The sequence below is a fragment of the Stegodyphus dumicola genome, chromosome 12, assembly GCF_044657685.1.
Source record: "Stegodyphus dumicola isolate Sdum_Otavi_A_Nest chromosome 12, ASM4465768v1".
Taxonomy (NCBI): Eukaryota; Metazoa; Arthropoda; class Arachnida; order Araneae; family Eresidae; genus Stegodyphus; species Stegodyphus dumicola.
This window is the reverse complement of record NC_140779.1, coordinates 3,544,259-3,560,954: the sequence shown is the minus strand read 5'-3', so window position 1 is coordinate 3,560,954 and position 16,696 is coordinate 3,544,259. Positions and strand designations below refer to the sequence as shown.

The window sequence follows — 16,696 nt, the reverse complement described above, 5'->3', positions numbered from 1 at the left end:
AAGATTATTAAATTGCATTTGATAGCTGTCAAAATCGATATTTTCGTTGAAGTATGATACCCGAAATTTTTCGCGGTTACAATGGTTCGTAAAAGGAAGGGAAAAAACAATGAATCTTTTTAGTTATTTATTTATATAATTATTTTTTTTAATACGAATGCTCCATCCCAGCACTTCTTAAATGCGGGTTGGGACCAAAGATTTTGCCTAAGAATTTTGTGATATTTTTTTGGCTTGATAATTTGATAATTCTACACGGGGAATTTAAAAACTCCCTATTCAGGGGTTAGGCATTTTGTCCTTTTGAATACAAAGTTACATGCTTGATTGCAAACAAAAATTGCGTAAATAAAATATCTCCAATTAGGGTCGTTTTTTTTTCTACGATAGAAAAATTTTGAACGTTAAACCGTGAATGCGAAACATCGAAGATTTGCCTTTGGAATCAAAACGAAATTGTATTTTGTGTAACTAAACTATCATCTGTTACAACTTATTTTGAAGATGGTAATTTGAATAATTCACTTGCTTCGTAATGGTTATATTTATATATCATTAGAATGATTTATAAAATAATCGATTACTTTGCATAAATTTACCAAGATTTCATTTCATTGTTTGTAAAAGATTAATGTACCGCATGTTCAATCATTTCAACCTCAAACGTGGCATCAACTCTCAAAACCTTCAGACATTTCCTACTGTAACATTTCGTAAATTTGAATAGAATTACTATCATCCATCATCTCGAAACAGTTCTAATATCTTTATTATTTCAAAATATATCTCGTGCATCTATCGTGATGCGAGGGACATTTCTCAAAATGAGATTTCAGCGCTCAAGACATCGAAGAGGAGAAGGAAGAGTAAATATCTCTACTTTGAAATGATCGATACCAATTTGGAAAGGCGAATCGGTAATAAATCTTGAAAGATATTTCATATTTCCGAAATTAAGAAAGTCCGATTTGAAAACGTGGAGTAAACACGCTAGTTATGGAGACTTATAAAAGTAGTTTTGTTTCATAGGATAGATTGTTTCGACTCGGTAACATAATTTAATTTGTAACAAAGTAATATATCTAGTACTGAAACAAAATTTTGAATCAAAAATTATTGATAAAAATGGAAATTTTTTAAACGATGTTTTTAAGGTATATCTGTTCGAATTATTCTCACAAGAATTTACTCTTCCCTGATAATGCATTAACTTTATGCGAGAAGCTTATGAATAGATTTTTCGTGAATTATATTAAATCTCGCAGTAATAGATTACCCACATTGTAATTTTTGATTCATTATAATTATGCTTTCGCAACTATTGTATTAATAGATTACCCACATTGTAATTTTTGATTCATTATAATTATGCTTTCGCAACTATTGTATTAATAGATTACCCACATTGTAATTTTTGATTCATTATAATTATGCTTTCGCAACTATTGTATTAATAGATTACCCACATTGTAATTTTTGATTCATTATAATTATGCTTTCGCAACTATTGTATTAATAGATTACCCACATTGTAATTTTTGATTCATTATAATTATGCTTTCGCAACTATTGTATTAATAAAAGATAGTAAATGAAAGCAAACACTGTGTAGCCAATAAATGGCGTCAGAAGTATCTTTAGGAGCTTGATTATAAAATAATTACATGTTTGATAAATAAATTACATGTTTCAGTTTATGGCAATTGGATATACTACTAAAAGATAAAATGGAGTTCGCAATTTTTAAGAAATTTGTTTTAATTGCTTGTTTTTGTTGGGTCTGCAAAAATCATTCAGAAAACTCAGTTGGGGAATTGTATTTTCTTGAAGCTTTTAACATCTGCAAAGATTTATTTTATTTAGTTAATAACTTAACGAGATAAATGTCTTATTAAGTTAATAACTTAACGAGATAAATGTCTTATTTAGTTAATAACTTAACGAGATAACGATTGAGAGGCAAGGCAAAACTTTCTAACACTTTTAAATTCTATTTAACTTGATATTTCAATTTCTTTAATATTTCTGCTAATAGATAGCGCTACCTTATCGTTCGCTTTACTGTGGAATATAAATATGTTACACCCACTGCTTTACAGTCTTACACATTTCTTTGCTCCTGACGAAGAGGGACCTGTATGTGTTTGCCCTGGAAATCGATTGAGATCTTGACATAAATCTACGCCAAATTGAAGGTTGTTGTATTACTAATTTAATTTGTTTCTAAATTGCTTAATTTGTTAAGTAGTTATAAAAGGATTAAATGTGGGAAGCTACTTTACTTTTTGCTGTATGGCACCTCCCTGTCTTCTGAAAGCGTCAGATCACGTGGTAGGTACATTTAAGACCTTAAGTACTGCGCAGTGCTAAAACTTGGCGAGGCGAACGAATGATACATCCGGGGCAGTGGAGCGTACCATAATGTAATGGAAGCACCCAAAAGTGTCGGAGAAATTTTTTGAAGAATATTTCTAATGCGAAAAATGATTTGAAAATTAAAATTGAATTAAGTGTGAACATTAAGTATTTCTGAAATTTCTGTTTTAAACCCGATATTCTTATTTCACAAAGAAAGCCTAGTAAATATGACACGCAGTCTGCCATCAAATTAAGAAGCATTGAGTTTGAAATTAATTATGTTACATGAAATTAAGCTCTTAATGAATTTGAAGGAGAAAATTTCCATACAATTTATTGCATGGATGATTCTAGAATTTTGGGCGATATTACAAGAGTGTTTTACAACTAGTATCAGTACTAAACAGAAGATGTACCGATATAACTCAACACGAGCAAATTAAAAGCAAAATGATGAACATATATTCTCTTTTATAAGCTCTTATTTATATTCCATTAAAATAACCGTAACGTAAAATAATTAGAATATGTTATCCTTTTTATATACAAAATTGGAACGGCACGGTAACAGCTTTTTGAAAAAATGCAGCTGCTTTATTATCTGGCATTTACGTAGTTATTTATTTAAGTTTTACTAAATTTCTCTATTCATAAACATGAATCATTTAAAAGACATTCTACTGCCTTTAACGAAAGAAGTTCGTATTTTGACTTAATTAAGTAGGCACTCATCTAAGAAAACTAGTTGCATCCAGGTTAAAATTCTCTTAACAACTGCTGTAATGAAAAATTGACTTTTACAAAAACACTGCAAAAGAGGAGAATGAATTTAAAGTTGCATACAAACGTAATGAGCATTTTAAACGCAGCCGCAATTACTTCTTATAAATCTCTGTATTTTGGTTCCGTTTTAAATGTTGGAAGTTTATTTGTGTCACCTTTTCTCTTCCTTCTGTTAAAATAAAAATATGAGAAGGTCTTGTTAAATATACATTAAAATACTATATCTCCTGAGAATCAAGAATAATATTTCCTGACTTTCTATTGTTGATTAGATAGATAATTTATCTATCTATTTAAATACTATTTGCAGTTTTTTATCTTTCATATATAAGTTTAATTAACTGTACATTTTTTCGACTTTTGGGATATTATTAAAATATTTCCAATATCTAAGATTTGCAGTTTCAGTAGATTTTGGTTTTTAACAAATTGTCTTCAAATGTTTTTGTTAAAGTGAAATATAATTTATTATAGAGTTGCAGAGACATTAGGATTTTTTTACACGCAGAAAAGATGAAAAATTAGGAAACGCCTTCGCCGGGAATCGAACCACAGCCTCTGCAATACCGGCCCAGGGTGCTACCGTTACACTACGAAGGCACGCTGGAAAGCGGGAGAAATACCTTATATACTCCCCTTTTTAAAGGGCGACTAGGGTTTTAGGGGACCTAGTCGCCAAATCCTGGGTGTGGAGAATCATCAACCACAACAACCCTTTTAGTTCGGGCGCCACTGTAGAGATATTAGGATTTTTTGGAAGCAGACAAGATGAAAAATATCAAACGCCTTCGCCGGGAATCGAACCACGGACCTCTGGAATACCGGCCCAGCGTGCAGAACCACTACACCACGACGGACGCTAGGAAAGTGGGAGAAATTCCTTATAGAGTATGTATTTTACTCAATGAAAGGAAGTCTGAAACATTTCTTTATTCGTCTGTTACGTACGAGGTACATATCGGATGGTCTTACAGGAATAGCAAAGATATATTTGGTTATGTTTTATTTTATATCTGTGAAATATATTAATAGAAAATAAAAAAAAAGTATTTAAATCCTTAAGAAATGCGTTTATTTTACTAAGCAATCGCAGATTGTTTGAATCCGAACGGTAAATTTAACCCTTTAACTACTAACGGGACATGTACAGTGTCTCACAAAAGTGATGGGACACTTGTGCTTTACAAAAGGAAACTGTAGTAAAATAAATTAAAAAAACATGTAAAAATTTTTGTGGACGTGTTTCATACTTAAATTTAGTAACAATTATTACATAACATACATTTTCTCAAAATATTAAACTATTGATTTAATAAAAATACAATTGTTTAGAACGGAGCAAAAAATGGCTCACATAAGTGATGGTACACTTACTTTTCCATCAAATATTTATCCAAAAATTTTACTTTTTTAAGGTTTTAATATTTTGTTGAATTTCCTTTCACTTTTAAAACATGATTTAATCTTCTTGGGATGGATTCGACTAATTTTTTTGTGATTTCTGGAGTGATTTTACCCCATTCTTCTTGAAGCACCGATTTTAATTGCTGTTTTGAAGAACTGGTGTGTTTGCGAATTCTTGATTCCAATTCTTGCCAAATATTTTCTATGGGATTTAAGTCTGGAGATTGTGGTGGTGTTTTTATTATTTCAGGACAGTTATACAGCAGCCAGAGTCCAACGTTCAAAGCATTGTGCTTGAGGTTATTGTCCTGGTAGAATTTAAAATCGTTATGAAGGTTCAGTTTTCGTGCTGAAGATTTCAAATTTTGATTTAAAATGTCAATATACTTGTACTGATCCATTATACTGTCAATAAAAACAAGATTACCAACTCCAGCGGACGACATACACCCCCATACCATAACTCCTCCTCCACCATGTTTTACTGTTGGCACCAAGTTCTGTTTGCAAAATTCTTCCCCGGGTTTTCTCCACACCAAGATTCTATCGTCAGAACCAAATATATTAAATTTACTCTCATCAGCAAATATAACTTCATTCCAGTATTCAGAATTCTTATTTATGTTGAATTTTGCGAAAGCCAGTCTGAGTTTTCTATTCCTTTCACTTACGAAGAATTTTTTCCCGGCTGCTCTACCGTGATATCCAGCAGATCGAATTACTCTTCTAAGAGTTTCAGGATCAACAATTACTCCATGTAATGCTTGTAAATCAGCAGCAACTTTAGGAGCACTCATTCTTGGATTTTTTTTTTTTTTAAATATTTCGAACGATAGTTCGCTATATTCCATTGGATAGCTTTTGATGGTCGGCCAGGTCTTCTTTTATCCTGAATCATGTGACTCTTTTTACATCGTTTAATGATATTAAAACTGTTGAATGACTCAAGTTAACTGTTTCAGCAGTTTCTCTAATAGATTTTCCACGTTCAATATGAAAATTAATAACTATTTTTCGAATTTCAGGCAAAGTTTCTTTTCGTTTAGCATTCATGGCTGCACAGAGCTAAAAATCACAAAAATTCCAAAACAAACTGGAAAGAAATACTGCAGACGATTTTATAAATTATTGCCAACTGCTTTTGAAGTAGAAATAAAAACCCCAAAAGAAATTTTTATTGTAGTACGTAGTAGTATCTAATAGTGTCCCATCACTTATGTGAGCCATTTTTTGCTCCGTTCTAAACAATTGTAGTTTTATTAAATTAATATTTTAATATTTTGAGGAAATGTATGTTATGTAATATTTGTTACTTAATTTAAGTATGAAACACACCCACGAAAAATTTCTACATGTTTTTTAAATTTATTTTTTTACATTTTTTTTTTTTTGTAAAACAAAAGCGTCCCATCACTTTTGTGAGACGCTGTATATCCCACTAAAAGTTTAAAAATTACTGCTGGTTAAAAGTACTTAGAATCTCTCGAATATTGGGGATCTTTTTTTTTTTTTTTTTACAGTTGGAAAATCGAGATTCCACTGTGCTCATCGTACACAAATGAGCTGAGTTGCCCAAAGTGTAATGTTGAGTTATGCAAAGAATGCTTTACCCTGTACCATGCTATGCAAAATCTATTTATTTCCTATAATAAAGTTTTCTAGAATAATAGGTGCGGTTACAGTAAGTCGATCGCTACGTGTGGTACATATGTATAGCACTATTAAATACGACTGGGGCACATGTGACCCAGCCTTTCGCTTGGAAACCGTTTTCAAAAAATCCCAAATGCTAAATTTAAGTTATTTATGACATATTTTGTTCCCTTGGGTAGAAAATGGGATATTTTTTTAATTTATTAACAGCTTAATTTCAAGTAACGTAATTAATTTCAAACTCAATGCTTCTTAATTTGATGGCAGACTGCGTGTAATATTGACTAGGCTTTCCTTGTGAAATAAGAATATCGGATTTAAAACAGAAATTTCGAGAAATACTTAATGTTCGCACTTAATTCAATTTTAATTTTCAAATCATTTTTCACAATATAAATATTCTTCAAAACATTTCCCCGACACTTTTGGGTGCTTCCATTACATTATGGTACGCTCCACTGCCCCGGATGTATCATTCGTTCGCCTCGCCAAGGTTTAGCACTGCGCAGGACTTAAGGTCTTAAATGGACGAGGGCATTTTGAAAAATAAAGATACAATGGCTCGCATTCCTTAAAAATATTTATTTAGAAAACGTCAGTTACATCTTATTAACTGGATTACTTATTATTTTTCGACATAATCACCCCCGTTATCCAAACATTTGTTAAGTCGTTGCACAAGCTTTTGTATCCCAGAGTCATAGAAGTTGCCGCCTGTTTGAACCCAACGCGCACACAATTTCCTGTAACCTAACCTGACAGTCACAACTTCATAAAGAGTTGTCATTGACACTTCCGCTATGATCTGATGCAATTCTTTCAATTTGAGACGTCTATTCGCACGAATTGCTTCCTCTGTTGTCTGAAGGGCATCAGAGATCACAGTTGGCCGACCTGTTCTTTGTTCGTCATGAACATCGGTCCTACCTCCAATGAAATGACGATACCATTTCTTTACATTTTGTCGATTCATAATGTTCCCATAAACAGAAAGAATTTCTTTCTGAATATCCGCTGGTCGCTGACCTTTTGCATGAAGAAAACGTATGACGGAGCGCACTTCGCATTTGGCGGGATTCTGAATCAGCGCAGCCATTTTAAAAACGACCTACTCCAACCAGAATCAACGTTGAAATGCCGAACGACCGCGAGGAGAAAGCTAACGGTTCAATGTTAACACCTGCTTTGCCAACGTGCTCACCAAAACTTTTCTTTTCCTCTGGCGTACGGTGTATTTTTACTTTTCGAAATGCCCTCTATCTACCAAGTGATCTGACGCTTTAACAGAGGACAGGGAGGTACCATACAGCAAAACGTAAAGTAGCTTCCCACATTTAATCCTTTTCTAACTGCTTAACAAATTAAGCAATTTGGAAACAAATAAAATTAGTAATGCAACAGTTTTCAATTTGGCGTATATTTATTTCAAGATCTCAATCGATTCCCAGGGAAACAGACATGTCTCTTTTCGTCAGGAGCAAAGAAATGTGTAAAACTGGAAAGCAATGGGTGCAACATTTTAAAAGAGATAAACGTCCTGCGAAGAGGCAAACCTATTAGGTATATAAGAGTTATCTGAGACATGCTTGGAAGATAATCAATATCGTACGCTTTGTACGATATTAACCCAAAGTGAATGACAGTATTCCACAGTAGCGTAACGTAACTTACCAGTCGAGAATTTTGAAAAAACTCCATTAGCACGCTGAGGCTACCATGTGGTCGCTGGGTACCGGGACTGTAATTTTCGTTTGGACGACGTTGGTCCCAGGGGATCGGCACTGGAATTTTCGGTTGGCTGGCGTCGGTCCACAGGACGGACAGTATTAACTTTTGTCACGCACTTTGTCACGCACAGACAGAGCTTGTATATCGGTAACCGACAAAGCTTACCAACAGATAAGCTCTACTCAGTGCATGAAGTCGCGAATCACCCTGCAACATTGCACCGCTTGATCGCTCGCGCCGGCTGAACGGAAAGCACAGCAAATTCGGCGTCGGGCTCAACGTGTTAAGGACAATTCTAACGTCAGAACAATGAAAAGAACTCTGCGAAAAACGTTTCTCAGGTAAAAATCAAATCTTAGTAACTCTGACGACTGTTGGTCACCGCGATTTACAGCATGATGATCATTTCGGATAAATCTGTTTGTCACCGTAATAGATGATGCAATAATTGAGATACGTTTTTAATTACTATTCAATCGAATTGGAAAAATCGATGCTGTTGAACACTAGTGACTTGTGGATTAATCATCACTGATTGTCATTTCATTTGTCACCATTCACAGCACATTGAGCTTAGAGGAGTGTTTAAGTTATCATCTGCATATTTTGTGGCACAAATACTGATGCATTTAAGTATGTTTCTGAAACCGATAACGATGATTAACAACTCATTTGTTCACCTCAAAACCTTGTTGAAAATTAATTAAAATTTTGTTATATGCTCAACTCTATTTTAAAAGATGTTACTGTTATAAAGTTGATATTATTGTTATAAAATTAAGTACTCTCTGAAATTTTTTATCACATTTATAAATATTGTTATATGAATATATAATGAATTTATAAATATTGTTATATGAATTTATAAATCCTGTTATATGAATTTATAAATATGGTTATATGAATTGTTTCATAAGAATAAATTGAATTTAAATAAATTTAATTTAAATATAAATTTAATTAATTCTTTGCGCCATTGCTGCAAGGAATGAAATTTAAATTTAAACAAATTTAAATTTTAACGAACATGTATATACGTAAAAAAGCATATTTAAAGTTAAAATAATTAAAAAATGTGCAAACATATAAAAGATTTAATTTTCGAACTAATCTACAATATCATTCAAATACAGATAGCATTAAGTAAATCAAGTGCAAAACCAAACCATGAAAATAAATTCACCCTCATGCAAGCAAGGATAAAAGTCATTTACCCTTGACCTGCATGAATGACGAAACACGAATTGAATGATTGGAGAGTTAGGTTTGGAGGCAACTTCCCCTTGATAAGTCTGTCTCCTGCCTGCTCAACAGTCATTTACTTATGCATTTTAAAAACAATTTTTGTATTAATTTAAATTTGCTAATTGGTGCTAAGAGTTCGAAAATTAAATCTTTTATATGTTTGTACATTTTTTAATTATTTTAACTTTAAATATGCTTTTTTACGTATATACATGTTTGTTAAAATTTAAATATGGTTATATGAATTTATAAATCCTGTTATATGAATTTATAAATCCTGTTATATGAATTTATAAATATTGTTATATGAATTTATAAATACTGTTATATGAATTTATAAATATTGTTATATGAATAATATAATGAAGATATTAAGATGAGAATTCCCTATCTATTTCTTTCCAAGACTTGAATCTTCGAATGAAGAGGTAATCCGAATTTATTAAATGCAAGAAGGAGCTCACCAATTTCAAGGATTGTGTCAAGATTCTTGCAGGTAAGTGCGAGTTTTTATTCTTCAAATGTGGCAAGAAACCCAAGCATGATTCTAGTGTTAAGAATTAAAGAAAATATACTCTCTGATTCGGGTAACTAAAATCTCCGGGCAAGACTTCCAAGAGCACGGTCAGCCAAATCGATAGCTTTCCGAGACTTATAATCTATTTTGCAGGGTAGAAGCTTGTTTTCTTTTAAATACTATATATTACTTTATTTTTAAATATATTCTCTAATGTACTTTATAATTATTGACAAGATCATGTGTCCCGGATCTTTTCAGATCAGTAGTACCGTTTTACGCTAAAATATCAAGACATTATTACATAAAATTTTATTAAAGATTTTAAGGGTGCTACTTTGGTAGACGGTTGCACGGATTTTTGGCGATTTACGTTGGCGCAATTGTTGGCGGGATTTTTACAAACGTCAGCCATCTTGAAAAACAATGTTTTTACGCATAGAAATACGATGTTTTTACGTATTCGAAATTTAAAAAAAAAAATAAATATCGTTAAAAGTAATTGATTAAATTTTTGTTGAAAATGTCGTTTTTTAAGATGGCAGGCAAGTGTAAATAAATACATTTAGTATGAGTGTAAAATACTAAAGTAAGGTTATTATTACTTTCATATAGCAAAGAAGAGAATAAAAACACCGCTATAAAATCATTGTGCCAACGTTTAATTAAATTAAAATATTACTGAAATTGAATGTCGAATTAAAAACCATCATACCAACATTTAAAAGAATAAGAATATTATCAAATTCAAATACTTTAAAATACGCTTTATATAGAATATAATTAACATTAAAACATATGGACAATAATTATTTTAGCAATTTTTGAAAATAGTATATTAATTTTTTAACAAAAATTGAAGTATATATATATAAATTTAATCTAATGTTTAAAACATTAGATTAAATTTATACAATTATAAAATAAAAGAAAAATATGTACTTACATTTTTTTTAGTCATTTAACATGCTGTTTATTGATAAGTACCACAAAATAATCGGAATCATAATTTAGATAACATGTTTGAAGACATCTTTGAAGGAATTCGAAGATATGAATTAAATTTTAAAACGGCGCGGAAATGCACAAATTGTCAGTAACCAATCAGGGAGCTGATTACAGCTCGTTAATGCACAAATATTCTATAACCAATCAGAGAGCTTATTACATCACGCCTAGAATTAAAATTATTTAAAAATTCATACATAATAAAATCATTTTTTTAAAAATACAAAATTGTAATTTAATATTTAACAGCCGTAAATAATGTTTAAAACATTAGATTAAATTTATACATATTAAAACCAATTACTTTTAAAGTAAGGTGACGTCATTGATTACATCAACCACAACATAAAATTTCATAAAATATAATAAACAATAAAATTTTTATTTCAAATAAAAATGCAAAATTAAATTGATTTTTAATATTTAAAAGCCATAAATAATATTTTAAACACGGAATTTATGCACAATAAAACACATTATTTTTTGAATAAAATGACAAAAAAGTATCGGTTACCATAAATAACTTATCTAGCAATGGGTTTACCATAAGTTGTATTACTCGCCAAAAGAAAATCGCCAAAATCCGTGCAACCGTCTACTAAAGTAGCACCATTTTAAGAAACTGTCCAACTAAATGGACTTTGTGTCACCGATGCCCGTAAGATTTCTCACATTCACTTGAAGCTATTTCTAAATCTCCAAAAGAAAAAAGGCAATTCATGCCTGCATTTTTATTTCTGGTAATTTCCCATAGCGAATATCTTTATATATCTGAAAATGGTGAGTAATCATCTCGATAATAAAGCTCTTGATTTCAACATTTCTTGATTGTGTAATCTCAGCAATAATGAGTAACCATCAGTCGGTAGAAGAGTATAGAGTTTTAACCAGTCTTAATCTACTTCCTAATGAAAGAAAAATATTATTCGAAAAGAATTCTGTTTTTTCCGAAATTTCATTCTTGTTCCTCTAGCCAATTCTGTCTTTTAAGATAAAATGTTTTCAGACTCCATGTAAGCATTTACTAATGATACAAATGATTATTGTCAAATATTCTTTACAAATTACTTCTTTAACACTAAAACCTCGGCATTTTCATTTTGCCTCTGACTACGATGCATTGTACCTTTTCACCGCAACTCAGCTAAAGGAACAACTTAGTATTTTTGAATTCTTTTAATGAAATATGTAATGTACTGCATTAAGTTCATTTCTATGACGGGTTTAAAAATCTTCAGGAGATTTTAATTAATTAATTTTATCCAATTAAATAGCACCATTTTCTCTTTTACAATATAAATCATTAATAATATTCTTATCAGCTGCACAAATATGTTCAATCTAAATATGAGTAGTATGGTTTCTTATTTTGTTTAAATAAAATTCAAGTATATTACAGTATTAAAAATGAAATGTATTACTTGCATTATTCGTCTCTGCAATTTAAATAAATAATTTAGTACTTCTACCTAAGGAAGGCCCAGACATATATTTATTTCATCTTGCACGACATTTACAATTTTATTTTTCTTACCTTGGTTAATTTGACATCGTTTGCACTTATTTGAAAAGGAACATCCTTTAAACTTTTCAGAGAATCTTCTCGGAGGAAATGCAATTTTCACCGTAATTTATAGGTCAAATAATAAAGTAAAATCACGACGACTAATGTTTGCATTAACAGTAGGCTCCTTATAGATGACCCATGCCTTTAACACAGATAAATACAGACTGTTAAGAAACACATAGAACTTTTAAACGTAAGCTTTGCGTCTTGATGGAATATTTTCTGGTTGTTTGAGCCCTTTTCTGTTCCACATTTGTTTGCATTTAAAAACACTCATAAAATAGGGTGTTTTTGTATTTAATCCAACTTCCAGAGTTGGATGAAGTGAACTCAAGAGAAAGATATTTTCTACCTTTTTCTTAAACAGGGAACAGTCAAAATAACAAACGAAAAGTGAAAATGAACGCTAACTTTAATTCTTGTTTTTTTAAAGAGTTAATTAGTATGGTATGGCATTTCAAACTGAGCCATGGTATACCTGGTGTTTCCGATACTTTTTGACTGTACCTATATACAGTAATATAAAAAGTAATCATTCAAAAAAAGAGACCAAATAACTTATTCTTTATCATCCTGCTATGTATCTAGAAAAGGTAAAAATATCAAAGCATTTAAAAGTATTTTAGTTTGCAATCTAAATGATCGCTTCTGTAATTTTAGTGCTAAATAGTATCTACATTTACTGATTAATTACCAGAGTAAATTTCAGCCAAAAATTTCTAGAAAACGTTATTTGTCCTACGAATTGATAATACAGGAATATGCTCTTATTCTGAAGCTGCCAAGAAATTATTATGTGTTTTCACTAAGCCAAACGTTTTGTATGTTTCATAATCGTTTTTTGTAAAACACGTGACTTTTAAGGTCATAATAGCCGTTAAGTTAGAAATTTTCTTCCAAACATGGTTTCTACCGGTTGCGTTTGAATCGCAAAGCCTTATTCGATTAAATTCTATTGTTGGTTTGTATTTTCATTTTACCATATTGTTTTGCATATTTATTTGCTGTTTTGTTATTTAGTAAACATTCTTATTGTATTTACATTCAGATAACTCAAAGAAAATTATATTTGTTAAACAATTTATTCAGATGTATCAATCACTAAAAATTAAATCTTCATATTTTACTTTAGAAGAAACCTTTTAAATAAATTCCTGCACTACATATTTAGAAATAATTTTATTCGTAAATTTAAACTTTCATGTGGCTTTACATTCTAAAAGCACGATGTGTTCGTAAAGTATTCGTTCCAAAGTCCATCATCAGATGTCAAATTTCATATTTAATTCCTTCTAAAGCAAAACTATTCTGTCCAAAGGCACTCATTCGAAATGCGTAAAATAACATAATGGGCAGTGAGAGCCATCTATTAAGACGGAATTCGAAGAAAAATACAGGACTTTTTCTTTATTTTTTAAGCGAAGATATGTAAAAATAACTGAATACTAAACAATGTAATTTAAGTAAAAAACCATAATTGACAGAAACGGACGGCGGATATTAGAAAATCTAATTTACCAACAGAATGTGCTTTGTGAATAAGTTTAGCAAATAAAATGTTGGAATGCAGAGTAAGACGCACTTCTGTATCATGATTGCTTTGTATTTCTTTTCTGGTTTCTCTTCAATTCATGACGTTCATTGTGCATTGCCCGTATCCTAACCAAATACGAATAGTTCTCTCGAGTATGTTTGCGCATAATACTTTTTTTACATTAAAAAGCACTGCTGCTTTCCAAATACATCGAATGTAAAATTACAACCGAATAAATATTGGATTTTTCTAATAGTTAAATTTCAAGTTAGAGATTGGATCTTTCATATTTCATACTTTCCATATAAAGCAGAAATCCAGGCATTGAAATTCCGATAAGAAACGAATGAATGTTTCAGAAGTAGAAACTATTCTGGATACATTTATAAAAGTTATAAAAAGCAGTTGAAAAAATTGTAATTCCTTTTTTAAAGTGAATGTCCTTTTTGATTCAAAGAAACAATGTTTTCTTTTTTATTTGGGTGTAAACTCGAGGTGAAAATAGTGGAACTACTGGAAAATCTAAATTTTAAAGTATTTTATTAATGAAACTCTCCTTGTACTTTCAGATTAATGCAGGAAAAAAAGGTTATAAACGCAGAATTGATTTAAGATGAAAGACTGTGTTTAGATGACTTTCACACAAGTAATTTCAATCGATTCAATTTCTTTTGAATTTCAAACAAAATAAATAACATGCACATTCAATAAAATAAAGGTACTGTATTGAAATATCAATTCAATTGCAATATCTCGTATATAACTAGTAAAAGTTCTTATTGGATTGTATTTCATACATTTATTTAAACAAAAATATATTTTTTTCGAAATGGAAGCATATATCATTTTTCGAATAAAGGTAGCATTTCTTTGATTTTGAGTTCGAAATTTCTTTAGAATGATACGTTTGTGGATTAGGATGATAATTTTGGGGTCTATTTTGTTTTTAATCGAATTTATGGCCGCAGGTTTTATCTTAAAGAGTTAATTTCTTATATAGAATTGCCTGTCTTTCAAGTGAGTATTAATAAAAGTTAATTCAAGTGAGTTATAAACTATAAAAATATTTCAATCAGTACATTAAATATAGAAAAATTTGTTCCTGAGTAGACTTGGATCAGTTGGCCCTGAGTGGACTCAATGTTTTGTTACCAAATTAGCGATTTTCTAAATATTCGAGTAAACTCATTTGGAGCATAATTTTCGGACACTCATTTTCCGAAAGCTTCTAGAAGCCAGTGCTACAGTATATAAATGCGGTTTCGAAAGCTAGGGGAGGTATTTTTGGATCGGCTGTGAGATTTAGGCATTAGCTCGTAATGATTTAGTGTTTACTCTGAGAATGATTTTCAGAAGTGACGATATTTCTCGTACGCTTAAGAGACACTCATAATATTCACATTCTCCTTGAGCTCTTTCTAGTTATTTATTGTATTGTGTGTCGTGAATTTTTGTAATTAATTGCTCAGTTCTTCCGTTTTATCTTGAGTCATTGTTTAACCCCTTAATCTACAATGACGGGCATAGCCCGCGTACGATGGTCGGGCCAAACCTAACTTTCACGGGCATAGCCCGCGTACGGTGATCGGATCAGAAGTGAATATTACGTGGAATATTTGATACGCAATTACAGTCTGATGCAATAATTGTAGTAGACGCAAGTATTACAAAATGTTTATTTATACAAAACTCCAAAATACAAAACTAGTAATCTGTAACGGTATGATATATTTCAAAGAATTCTGGTACATGTAACGGAACTTTACACTTTTTACACTCGTGTTCTATGTGAATTTTCTCGTACTTGATCTGCATACTGATTCGCTTCGGTTACAGTATTGTTCCAAAATACATCATCAAATATTAGATTAAATATATCAAATTCTCCTCTACTTCCTCCTAATTGACATAAGGCTTTCTCTCTTATGCCAGGAGTCATCGTGTATAGTCCCAAATTTTTGGATTATTTCTCCTTTCTTTCCAAAGCCAGGACTCTGGTAGTTGATCGTCATCGGATGTATCATCAATAATTATTCGCCTATACTTTCTTCGAAAACTACATAATTCGTCAAGTTTACGATTGCCTGGATTAGCGTGTTACACTAGTCGTGCAAATGTCCCGAACGCTGCTCGAGCTTGTATACAATTTCGGCCCAACATCTTCGAATCGTAGGTTTAGTTTAGTTTAGTTTAGTGACGGAGGACGTGGGCACCATCTCTTTACCGTTATGGTTAATTGGTAATAGCACCACGTCCACCCTTATCTAGAGACTAGTGGGACTACAGGTCATACGTTACAGTACTTACGATATCGTACAATATAAATAAACCATACAATTTCCTACATATACATGATACAGTATATAATCAAACAGGATTATTAAAGAATAATGCTGGTGCGTATACAGTTAAAATGCAAAAGTTAAGATGTAAAATACTAAGTATCGATTTAAGTTATTTTACTAAATAATATTATATTATTCATGCATAAAAACCTTAAAAAATAAAATAAAATATAAATAAATAAAATAAAATAAAATAAAATAAAATAAAATATCCTACATATGCGTGATACAGTATATAATCAAACAGGATTATTAAAACATAATGCTGGTGCGTATACAGTTAAAATGCAAAAGGTTAAAATGCAAAATACTAAGTATCAATTAATTATATGATTAAATATTATTATATTATTCATACATAAAAACCTTCAAAAAATAAATTAATTAAAAAAATAAATAAAAATAAGTAAATAAATAATGCGCTTTATATATATATATACACATAGAATATGCCATACAAAATAATACACATACACATTAGGAGCAGAATGTGGAATATAGGATCATACAAATACAGGATCAAATCGTGAGGTTAAAGAAACATGAAGGTAGGC

At 30.9% G+C, this 16,696-nt stretch overlaps 1 long non-coding RNA gene across 1 annotated transcript in view; it reads left to right on the top strand.

Moving 5' to 3' along the window:
- The window catches only part of LOC146993493 (uncharacterized), a 176,980-nt gene that overhangs the window by 145,479 nt on the left and 14,805 nt on the right, over nucleotides 1-16,696 (top strand). Inside the window, exon 3 of the long non-coding RNA XR_015038285.1 lies at nucleotides 9,578-9,667. This is a non-coding gene — a long non-coding RNA (uncharacterized LOC146993493). The remainder of the gene's footprint in view (nucleotides 1-9,577; nucleotides 9,668-16,696) is intronic.